General features: G+C 39.6%; 1 protein-coding gene across 3 annotated transcripts in view; it reads right to left on the reverse strand.

Moving 5' to 3' along the window:
* LNPK (lunapark, ER junction formation factor) overlaps window positions 1-12,121 on the reverse strand; it is an 81,373-nt gene extending 69,252 nt beyond the window's left edge. For 2 of the 3 annotated variants that reach the window (XM_060257004.1, XM_060257002.1), the window contains exon 1: window positions 11,782-12,007. The gene's annotated coding sequence lies outside the window, so the exon portion shown is untranslated. Of the gene's footprint in view, window positions 1-11,781 lie in introns of all 3 variants that reach the window. The other variant, XM_060257003.1, reaches the window with a different exon arrangement.
* Between the last annotated feature and the right edge of the window lie 313 nt (window positions 12,122-12,434).

Raw genomic sequence — 12,434 nt, forward strand, 5'->3', positions numbered from 1 at the left:
AGTTCACTTGCCTCAATTATTTCTAACACAGAATGGTCATTCAGTTTCTAGGTGCGGTTGCTGAGAACATTTAGGGTACTCATTTGTACACACTGTGGACTGGTCCTCCTCAGCAGAGGGCTTCTCTGCAAGAGGACAGAAACCACTTCTGTATTATAGACCTATACCAGTCTAAGGAAAAATCAAACTACTAGTTAGCAATCACAAGATCAGAATAATAACAGGTTTAAAATTAATCTTCATTTATAATCTATTTCTTTTTTTTTAACTATGAAGAATAAAAAAAGGGGAGGGGGCATGTCAAAATTGAGTCTCAGTGAGAAAGTTGGGCTATATATAAATGATGTAAATAAAACTGAAACCAGTGATCCTAGGAAATGAATGCTCTCCTGAAACATACAGGAGTTAAAATGAAGGAAACTCTTCCCAAGCCTAGCAGGAAAATTAAGATTGCTAGCAGCCACATAATATGCTAGGGTGGGGGAGCAAATAGACATGGAGACTACTCCCATTGCCCCCCCCCATCCTCAGTTAGCAGATCACAAGTACTTCTCAATGATAACAGTAGCAGCTTTTTAGCTAACACTATACAACAATTTTTAAAATGTGTTGAAAACTCAAGATTAAAAAAAACCACTGAAATCTTGATTTACAGAAATATTGATTTTAGTATACACATTAATCTTATTAAAGCAGAATCATGAACAATAACAGGAAGTTTAATTCTGCTTTTTTAATACAGTAGAATCATTGGAGAAATATATAATTTCTGAAGTCAAACCCTGTGCAATTTTAAAGTCATATACAGAGATACATTGTGTGCTTTCTACTATCTTTTTTTTCTAGGCACTAAGGAAGTCATCTAAGTTAGTAGAACCTAGGAGGTAACACCCTGTTATCAAGATCATCTAAAGTGATCTTATATTCCTACTTTATGAAGCTCTATAATACATTTAGTTCTCAGATTATAAATATGTATTGCTCCAGTAACCAAACAGTATTTCACTGAAAAACACCTTTGCTTAGTAATTACCAACTTCTTGCAGCCTGGTTCCATGAACACTGGGACAAAATTTACTTTCAAGTAATGTGGATCACTTTTAAATAAGTATACACAGGACTGCTGAAGTGTAACGGTGCAATCCTGAACAGTCACAACTTTCTAAATCCATAGAAACAAATGAGCTTAGAAATGTGTAAGACTGTTTTAATAGTGAGCTGTAAGTGATCTTTCTGTCCATAAAACTGAACTCTGCCACTTGCTTCTGTAGTGCACAAGAGCTGGATGACAAAATATGCTCCCTGAAAATCTAAAGGCTTTGTTAAAAGCACTAGTCTGTCACAAACTAAACATGCTTACTTCTTCAAGAAATAAGAATTTCGCAGTTAGAAACCTGATTTAAATTAATATTTTCTTAGCCAATTAAATTGCTTTGATTTAAAGCCAATCCATCTTGGTGGCACCGGATGAATTTGAAGACAGTTTCAGCCCATTGGTCCATCAAGCCCAGTATTGCCCATTCTGACAGGTGGCAGCTCTCCTCTCAGGCACAGGTATTTTCCAGAATTATTACCTAACACTGTACCTTCTCAGCTGTGGCTTCTCCCTGTACTGGGCAATATATAGTGCCATCTTTCCACATTTATGGGGATGTAACTCCTGCCAGGGACACTTTCACTTATCTCTTTCCCTGTAAATAGTACCCACTTTTCACACCATAAAGGGAGACTTTTCCCCCGAAACTAGTCCAGTTTTTTTAGTTCACACTTTTTCTTGCAACAACCATTGCCTATGTTGTTCCCTGGAGCCGTCAATTTTGAAGCACGATTTGATCCAACCATTTTAGCAGGAGTGGCTAAAGAGGACAGAGTTTGTCAACTTCACAGTTTTTCTTCATTACATAAACAAAGTGTGCCCTCCATGTTTGGGGCCAGGAGGTACAAAAACCCTAAACTGGACACACGTATGAACCACCTCTGCAATGCTGCTATAGTATTACCAAAAAGTAAGAAAGAACTCTGGCAACTCCCTTGCCTATTAGAACTCATTTTACTTTGAAACTTTAAGATGACTCACTACTTCCTGCTCCAGAAATTCCATTGCGATGGCATTTTAGAATAGGCAGTAGCATAGATGTAGCATGCAGCCAAGTAATAGAACAGGATCACACACCACAGTCAAGCATATAATCAAACCACATCCTCAAATCAAGTTACAAAGAGAAACATGTCACATCTGAAAAGATTGTGCTACAATTGTGACAAAAGCTCCAACACAGCTACATGCCAGCACTTGGGAGGTGGGGGGGGGGGGGTGGGGGGAGGGAGGAGAGAACAGAAAATGTTTGAAGTAATACTGTCTGGATTCTGGCGAGTAAATAAGAACACGGCATTCATACTAGAGAAAAAGACTAGTGTGGAAGTAAACAAGGCACAGTACAGCCAATGATGCATCCTCACTCAGTTTATTTGCAACCAGCCATTTATCTGGGGGCAAGAAATTACTCAGCCTGCTCCTCAAGCTACCTTATATCATATGTGACAAGTGGAATAGTAAAATATTTGATAGTGGATAATTCCCTCCTACACTGAGGGGCAAGTTTGAGTTTTTCATTGATGTCCCATGCAGGCATCCTGTAGTATATGCCAACTTTGCCCTTCACCAGGCATTTCCTTCATCTTTAACAGCAAAATCAAAATATCTTTGGATACTTATATTCAGTGACTGGAGGTGTGAACAGGCAGGACAGATTTTTCTACAAACCGGGAAAAGGCCCTAAGTTTGCAGGAAAATGTGAAATCTGGGGGAAAAAAATACACTGGGCAGTTTTAAAAATCCAAAAATGATAAAAGGAGTGCGTGTAGCTTTAAGCGACGGAATCCCTCAATGGTTGCTGCTACGCAACCACAGCTCTCCAACCTTGGCTCTGTCAGTAAAAGACAGGAGGAAGCAGGAGGGCCCTTTCCAGCCCTATTTTGGACTTTGAGGGAGAACTCTTTGGGACCAGGCTTGGCTAGAGTTGCCAACTCCAGGATGGGAAATTCCTGGAAATTCTGTGATGAAGTTTGAGGAGTGCAGGGTTTGGGGAGGAGAGAGACTTCAGGATGCTATAATGCTACATGCAAAGCAACCATTTTTCTCCAGGGGGACAGATGTCTGGAATTCTGGGGGACTTTCAAATCCCACCTGGAAGCTGGCAACCCTACGTCTGGCAGCAACCTTTAGGTAGCTTGATGCCACCTGACTTGCATGACTCAAGCCTGGCTGCTCACAACTATTCAACAGCAGCCACCCTATGAAAGGCACTGCGGGGTAACGCAGCTTCAGATTAGGGTCTGTAAGACCCAGGTCTTGCTGGGGAAGCTGACTGGGCGATTTTGGACCAGTTAAATACTTTCGGCCTAACCTACCTCACAGGGTTATTGTGTGGATAAAAAGATAATAATATGCCTTGGAGAAAAATGGGGTAAAAATGAAATAAATATATCATAAATATATAGCTGAAGATGGGAGGCAGATAAAAGGTAAGTTAATGAATGGCTGAGAGGGGACCATATAAGTATACTTCAGTGTGCACAGACATGAACTAAACCATGAATGCACACTTCAAAATTGAAGATCACATGTACTCATGAAACTATAGGCCCCTGAGACTTCCTGTTTCGGCAGCTTGCCTTTGGAAGCGGCTCGGACCGACGCATCCTGAGCCGCTCTCAAATTGGTGAGCTGAGGGGTCACCCACGAAGGCTGACTCAACTCTAGGGCCCAGGGAGGGCCCTAGAAGGCAGGGGGATTAGAGTGGTTGATTGGGAATGCCAGCGGTGGTGGCTGCTTCCCGATCCCGCTCTCCCTGAGCCTCAGCGTCTCAATCGCCATTTTTAAATGGCCAAAAGTCAGCTACCGGCTTATCTTCTTCTTTTCAACACTCTGCATTCTGATCTTCAATCTTCAATCAACTCAAATGACCTGGATCTTTCTACCGCCGTAAGTTCTCATCAGTATACTTCTTTTGGATGTTAGAGATGTCAGAGTTGCAGGAACAAAGAGGTGGCAGACTGTGAGTGCGTCAATAGACTGAGAAAGGTGGGGAGGGGACTCTCCCCCTTTCTCTTTCAAGGCTTACAAAAGACTCTGCCTTTGTTGAATAATGAAATCATCTGCAGGAGACTACATTAATTTGTATTACTTACTGGACTTGGTGTCTAAGCTTCACTGACTTACTGTATTTGGTGTATTTGGTGGAAGGAAGAAAAAGTTTTTGTTTGGGAGAAAGTTTCCTATTGATAAGTGGCTATGAACGCTGAGAGGCTTGGTTGGAAGATTTTTCCTTGTAACAGAAGCTGAAGTTCTAAAGTGCAAATTCTGCTTGCAAATTGGTGGCTATTTGACATACTTCAGCTGGGGTTCTAAGAAGAGGTTTTATTTTTATCTCTATTTCTATCTGTGGATCTTAAGGATTTAATTTTTTTATATATAGATCTGAGAGTTGTTCCCTATTTTTTCCTCTATTCTTGGTTTATTGGGGTTTGGATTATTTTTATCTGTGGATTAATTTTTATCTGTGGGGTGCTTTTACTTTTTTTTATTCATCATACTTGGATTACTTCTGGGGGGTTGTTTCTTTTTGGCTCTGTTGGATTTTTTTTTCCTTGTTTGCTTGTTGGGATTATTGTTTTTTAGTTTGGATTATTGGTTTGCAACTAATTTTGGGGATTACAAATAGGGTATTCAGCCCTGGATTATAAAATTTTACTTGCCTACTGTGCTGCACAGAAGATATTCGAAAGCTGAGGTGGTTTGTCTTTGAACTAATGTTGATGGAAATTCTTGGACAGTGAACTGTGGTCTGCTGTTTTGTCTACTGAATATCTACTGGGCTGAACGTTATGTTTGTTAGTAGCTGCAGTGCTGTTTTGACTATCATAAATTGCTGAGAGAAGCTAGCAGCCTGTTGTTTTTTTAGAAATATTTGGCAATAAGAACTGTTTGGAGAAGATTATTCCTTTGCCAAAAGCAGAACACAGAACTTTAAAACAAACAGTCAAGAGACTTTTTTTGAATTGTTGATTTGGAGTGTGTTTATATTATTAACCATGGATAGTAAAGCAGGGGCCATTCCCAAGGAACCGGCCAAGAAAAAAAGAAAATAAAGAAGGGAAACCATCTTACTCACCTGGTGGCCAACCGGGCCCAGGGAAATTTACACCTATGCAAGGTGACTTGAAAGACTGGCAAACTACCTTAATGTCTACCATAACATGGATGGCAAGTAAAATAGACAAGATAGATGAACAGATGGCAGAGATTAAATAAGAACTCAAGGAAAATAGTAGGCAGACAGCGGAAACCAACAAGGCCTTAAAAGCATTAGAGGCTCAGGTAACAGAGAATATTCAAAAAGTGGAACAGTTGGGAAAAGAACAGACCTTACAAGATTCTAGACTTCTACAGCTGGAAGTAAAGCTGCCTACATGCTGAGGTTTCAAAACATACCAGAAGAGAAAAATGAAGATTTACAGAAAATCCTAAGTGAAGCCTTGGCTGAAATTTTACAGGTGACTCCTCAGAGGACGGAGGATGAGTTTGACCAAGTTAGAAGGGTGCCATTGAGCTATACAAGACAAAACAAACTACCCAGTGAAGTTCATTTGAGGCTGGCAAGAAAAAAGATTAAAGATGATATCCTGAAACAAGCAAGAGATAGACCCATGGTGATAGCTGGAAATACAGTAAAAATTTTAAGAGAGGTCCCTTGGCCAGTGAGACAAAAAAGGAGAGAATACCAAGATTTAACAGAATTTTTGAGAGGAAGAGAGATACCCTATATGTGGTTGATGCCAGAAGGCCTTCTTTTCACGTACCAGAAGAATAGATATAGGATCAACTCCATCTTCAAAGCCCAGAATTTTTTGGAAAATATAAAGAGAAGGATGAGGAGCAGCGAGAAAAAGGCTCAGGTGTCGAAGATCCAAACCAGATATGGAGATATCATACAAGGCTACAATTTTAAAAAGATAAGATAATGATAAACAAAACCTATAATGGCCTCAATTGTTTCAATTAATGTAAATGGACTTAATTCTCCTGCAAAAAGGAGGAAGACATTTAGATATTTGGCAAAATGGACATAATTTGCTTACAGGAAACTCATATCCTAACCAAAGATTAAAAATTTTGAAGAATAAAAAACTTGGCAATTTACAGCTACAGACTTACACAAAAAGAAAAGGGGAGTGGCAATTTATATTAAAGATAAATTTAATCCACGACTGCAATTTGCTTCTGAAGATGGTAGAATTTTATTAGTGGAAATTACGGTGGACAATAAGAAAATACTACTTGCAAACATCTATACTCCAAATGACCATCAAGAGAAATTTTTCAAGATTTGCATTTTAAATAATTAAACTTGGAGTATGTGGAATACTGTCTAATAGGAGACTTCAATGCAGTGTCTGATAGGCAACTGGATAAGAAAACACATAAACAGATTAAAACCAAGTCTTCAGCTTCCTACAAGCTTCTGGAAATTAGCGGAAGAATTGGACTTGGTGGACGTTTGGAGAACAAGATACCCCAATTCTAGAGATTTTACTTACTACTCTCCTAGTCACCAAACCTGGTCTAGAATTTATATGTGTTGGCTCTCCACAAGCTTGATTAAAGTCCTAATGGACACAGATTCAAACAAGAGTCATATCAGACCACAGCCCTGTAATGATAAAACTAAAAGGTGCACGGATAAGACGACCATGGAAGTTAAACACAGCAATTTTGAAAGTCAAAGACTTTCTAAACTAGAAATGGAATCTTTCTTTAAACTAAATATAACACAAGAAGTAAAGATGCAAACAGTACGGGTCACTGCAAAAGCTTTCTACAGGGGCCTTGCAATTAGATACTGCATTAAAAAGAAGAAAGAGTTGAAAGTCATCAGAATTTAATGTCACAAATGGGAGAAGCTGAGAAGAATCTTAAGAAGCATACAACAAAGTATGGATTTCAAAAAAAGGTGAGAGAAATGCAGCACAAAATGAATTTAATTCTTATGGAAGAGGTTGAGATTAAATTAAGATATACCAAACAAAACTTCTTTGAGCATACTAATAAATCTGGAAGGTGGTTGGCCTATAGGATGAGAAAAGAGAAGGCTAAAAGAATAATTACAACATTGAGAGATGGAAACAAGAGAAATCTCAAAAACAAGAAATACGACAAATTGTAGAATAATTTTATAAAAAATTATATGAAGATGAGCAAGTTGATAAAACAAATTTAGAAGAATATCTTAAACAAAATAACCTTAGCAAATTTACAGAACAATAAATTTTGAATGAACCTATAACAATAAGGGAGCTTGGAGAGGCATTAACTGCCCAAAAGAATGGCAAGTCACCAGGACCAGATGGACTACCAGCTGAGTTTTATAAAGCCTATGAAGAATCCTTACTTTTACCATTTAAACACCTAATTGAAAAGAAAAAAGACCTGGAAAAATGGCAAGATCTGAACTTATCCTTAATGGGAAGAATAGCTTTGATCAAAATGAATGTCTTACCAAGACTATTTTTTTTTCAAACTATTCCAATATTTCTAAGCAGTGGATTTTTCCAAGAGTTAAATAAGATGGTCGTTAAATATGTGTGGCAAGGCAAAAAATCCAGAATTAAAGACCTTAAAGGATTCCAAATTAAGAGCAGGTTTGGGTCTCCCAGACTGACAATTGTACTACAAAGCATCTGTATTGGTGTGGATAAGAGATTGGATGTTATTGAAAGATAAGAGACAATTGTTACTAGAAGGACACGATTTGACTATGGGTTGGCATGCTTATTTGTGGTATCAAAGACTTGAAGGCCACTCTTACTTCAAGGATCATTGGTTCAGGAAATCTCTATATCATACCTGGTCATGGTTGAAGCCTAAAATTTACCCAAAAGTTCCAAGATGGGTCTCACCAGTAGAAGCATTTACTCACCCAAATCTTTTAAAAGCAAACCAGAACTACAGGTATGAGGATTTGTTGGGAAAAGAAAATCAACTGAAAACTATAGAAAAACTAGAAAGCATGGATATTAAAATGAATTGGTGGATGAGAATGCAAGTTGAATCTAGATATGTCAAAGACAAGGCGATAGGCTTCACTAGTGAACAATATTCATTTGATAAATTTCTTTTGGGACCACAAGAAAAGTTAATTTCTAAACTGTATGCTATCTACTCCAAATGAAGGCACAAGATGAAGTTGTAAAGGATTGTATGGTCCAATGGGCAAAAAACTTTGGTTATAACATTACATTAGAACAGTGGGAAAGATTGTGGAATTAATGTTAAACTAACTAGGTCGATGACTTTCAAAGAAAACCTCTATAAAATGTTTTATAGATGGTACTTGACTCCAGAGAAACTGTGCAAGATTTACACTAACATGTCTAATAAATGTTGGAAGTGCACCAAACAAATTGGTACTTTTTACCATATGTGGTGGATGTGTGAGATGGTGAAAGGCTACTGGAAAATGGTACATGAAATGTTACAGAAGATCATGAAAACTCAGATACATTTCAAACCAGAACTTTTTTTATTGAAGATATTTCCAGAGGATTATTCTAAAGAAATGAGACACATGTTGGCACACTTCAACACTGCAGCTAGAATCCTTTTGGCGCAGAGATGGAAATGTCAGGAAATCCCTTCGAAAATGGACTTGGTAGGGAAAGTTTTGGAAACTGCAGAACTCGACTTTCTATCCCAACTGACAGCTGGGAAATCTAAAGAAGATGCGAGAAAAAATAGGATGAAATTTTATGTTTGGTTGGACACACAAGTCTCTTAAGATTCTCTGGTGTGATTTGATTTCTTTTTCTTTTTTCCTGTGTTTATAATATAACAATTATCTTTAAGTGAACTTTTAAATCCATTTTGGTAAAACTGGCAAGTTATCAGAATACAACTAAAGATTTATATTATACAACTTTAAAATGGAAAATATATATATATCGTTTAGATTAAAATAATGAGAATATTTTTTAAGAAAATATGGTAGAAATATCCCTTTGACTTTGGAAAGTACTTACAAAAACAAGAACAGAATGTATGGTGCCTTTACCCTTCCCTTTCTTTCTGTTTCCTATTTCTTGAACTTTTCTGAAAATAATAAAAACTTTTGAAAACTGAAACTATAGGCCCCTGTGAAGACTGGACCTGGGAATACATGGTAATGTGTAGTGACTGGACAGGGCAAGCAGGCATAGTCCTGAACCCAGAATCATCACGTATTCACTGCACCTTAAAGAACGTCTCCAAAGGGCCCCAGTTATGCTTCCTTGACAGGGTAACCGATTCACTTTAAAAACAAAACAAAACTAGCACCCATTCATAGCTCACATCAACAAGCACTGAACTCAAACTTTGTTCTGCTGCTTCAGACCAACACGGCTGCCCACCTGGATCTATATTTATGCCAAGCGGGTCTTATCCCACACAAACATTTGAGGCATCAGACTGAATTGTTCAGAACAGTCCATGATGCCAAACAAAACATTATTTCATATTCCAATGCTGCCAAGACACAATTATGACAATATAAATGGCCGTTGGGGATGCTATGCTACTAATCCAAATAAAACTGCAACAGAAGAGATTTTTCTGAAATCCCTACTAAAAAACTCCAGAGTGGACACATAATGTATGTTTGTTTCTGGGTGTGTGTTTTTAACACATAGTAATTACTAGTTTCAATTTGTGGCCATGGAATCTATCTTTTGTTGCTACTATTGTAATAAGTGGAACTTACTTTCACACAGTGTGATTTTTAAAGCGTGGGAACTTATTTCAGATCAGATAGAAGGAATAAACAAAGAGATGATGTCTCTCTCCTGTCCCATTGCCCAAATCTAAATGTCACTTCCCTATCCTCAAGTGGTATCTGATCCTCCTTGTCTTTATGCGGTTGTGGACATGTTTCATACATGATGGAGTAATTCTGAAGTCATGAAAGAATTAAAAACTTCAAAATACGACATTCCTTTCAAATCAGTATCAAGGCCAAACAACATTCTCCCCCTCATTACTGAAATGCCAATGAGACCTATAATTTGGGAAATGAAAAACAAGGTGAGGGTGATCAAGTTTGGTAGCCATGTTTGTCCATAGCAGTAGAAAAAAGAGTTCAGTAGTACCCAAAAGACTAACAAAACTTGTTGCACAATATGAGCTTTTGTGAGTCCCTGCTCACTTCTTCAGACACAGCCAAACCTGCTTAACAATAAGAGCCACATAGACTAAACATCAGAAGTTTGAGAGCCGCAAGACACGAATGTCAGATGTTTAAGAGCTGCAAGATGACAGTGGGAGGGAGAGAGGGAGGAAAATGGAGGAAGGGGGAGAAAATGGTGGAAAGAAAGCAACTTTAAATGCATTCTCCAAGCTGCCACTCTGGAGAATATGTGAGAAAGAGTCACATGTGACTCCCGAGCCACAGTTTGGCCACCTCTGAGTTAGAATGAGTCTATCTTTGAATGATCTCTAATCATATCAAGCTTGCTTTTCCACAACCAAAACCTTTCCTTCATACGTTTTCCTCTTTTCCACCCATCGACTTCTCCCAGCAAATGAAGAATAATCCCAATACAATTTTACATTTAACATAAGAATGTTAAGAGACATGCATGAGATCACTGTATCAGTTCTCACTTATAACATCTTGGCTACATAATAATAACCCTGCTGTATTCACAACCAGGGTGGCTAAAAGTAGCAAGGCTCCTCCTTCCCCATTTCATGCATACCTGTGGGTGAAGTGAGGAATTCTACCATGCAATACTGTGCATACGAAATCGTTGCTTCCACCCACTGATAATTTGGGATCTCCTACGAAATTGATTTTAAAAAGCGTGGGTGGGAAAATACATTCATATTGTTTAAATAATCTTTTTGCCACACAGAAAAGCATCATGAAAATCAGTAAAAGCATATTAGGAAACAAAACACTTTAAAGAGCTCCCCGTTTTTGAAAAGAAAAGAGGTGCTTAAAAATGCGGTCAATATACTTCCACCAGAATGGAGGGGGAGGAGAGAATGTGCATTCCTTGTAAACAGCAAGGAAATGTGCATTCCTTGTAAACAGATGTAACTGACAAGCCAAAACATGAACAGGTCTAATGTCTCAGAGTTCACCAAGGCCTAGCCTCACAGAGCACAATCCTAAATACACATATTCACAAGCAAATCCCTCGGAATTCAGTGAGGTTTACGTCTGAGTTTAGGATTGCAGCCACAGTCTATTTCAGTTAACAGAGGATAGGCTGCAATAAGAAAGAAACGCGCCTCGAAGCATGTACAGAGTGTTTCCCCTTCTCCCCTGCCCCCCCCCCCCGCCGAATTCATACATACTGAAGATGAAATATCCAGGGGAGATCTCCCAGCCTGGCTGACGATACAAAACACTTCCGTTGTTATAAACTAGTCAATGGGTGTGATGCGCTCGGCTGTCACCAAGAGGAGGTTAATTATAAGCTTCGGGCAGCTGTCTAGATGAACTGATTAAAAAAAAAACCCATAAAAACCTCTCTCTCTCTCTTGTTTTTGTGAACCTCCCCGTTCTCTCGCGCGCCCCTTCCCTCTTCATGAAAGGAAAAGGCCACAATTGAGCACTTTTAATACAACCCCAAAGACTCCCTTTTCTCTCCTCCTTCCCCCACCTAACTTTTCTCCATCAGCTTCATTCAGTGAGATTTCATAGAGCACACAACAAACGCCTCTCCTGTTGAAAGACGCACCTTCCCCGGGTCCCCGCTTCTCGCTTGCCTCGGCTGCACGATGCGGGGCTTGCCAGGGGGGTCGGAGGGGCGAGGAAGGTTCTTGAGTTCTTCCAATCTGCTCTATGCCACTTCCTCCGCGTCCCTCAAGCCCAGGAATAACGTGAGGACACTGGCAAGGCACGCGGCGCGACCATCTTGGAATAGGGCAGCGCACGTAGGCGGGCGGGCCGTCATTGTGGGAAGGCCGGCGTCGCCTGTAGCGCGGCCATCTTTCAAAAGGGCGACGCCTTCAGCCCATTGGCCGGGAAACCCGAAGCATGAGCGGCCTTGCCATGAATAGAGACGGGCTCTTGCAGGTGTGATTTTATAGACACAGTTTAACAGCTGGTGGAAAGGGTCGTGTGCGAGTTTTAAATATTTCACAGCTCTCTCATATAGAAATGGAGTAGGAGCGAAAGAAACCTGCCTACTAAAATTTCTGCGTCGGGATTTAGGCAGAAAGCTGCGAGAATACCCCCATCTCCGTCCTGCCACTGTCAATTACTCGGCTCAGTCTCCGCCCCTCGCCCTGACGGTTAACGTGAAAAGGAAAGCGGTTGAGCGGGGAGGGAGGGAGGAGTTAAGCGTCGGTTGGTTTTTGCGCGGCAAATTTGAGGAAGCGCGCACTCGCG

The sequence above is a fragment of the Heteronotia binoei genome, chromosome 16, assembly GCF_032191835.1.
Source record: "Heteronotia binoei isolate CCM8104 ecotype False Entrance Well chromosome 16, APGP_CSIRO_Hbin_v1, whole genome shotgun sequence".
NCBI classification, from domain to species: Eukaryota; Metazoa; Chordata; class Lepidosauria; order Squamata; family Gekkonidae; genus Heteronotia; species Heteronotia binoei.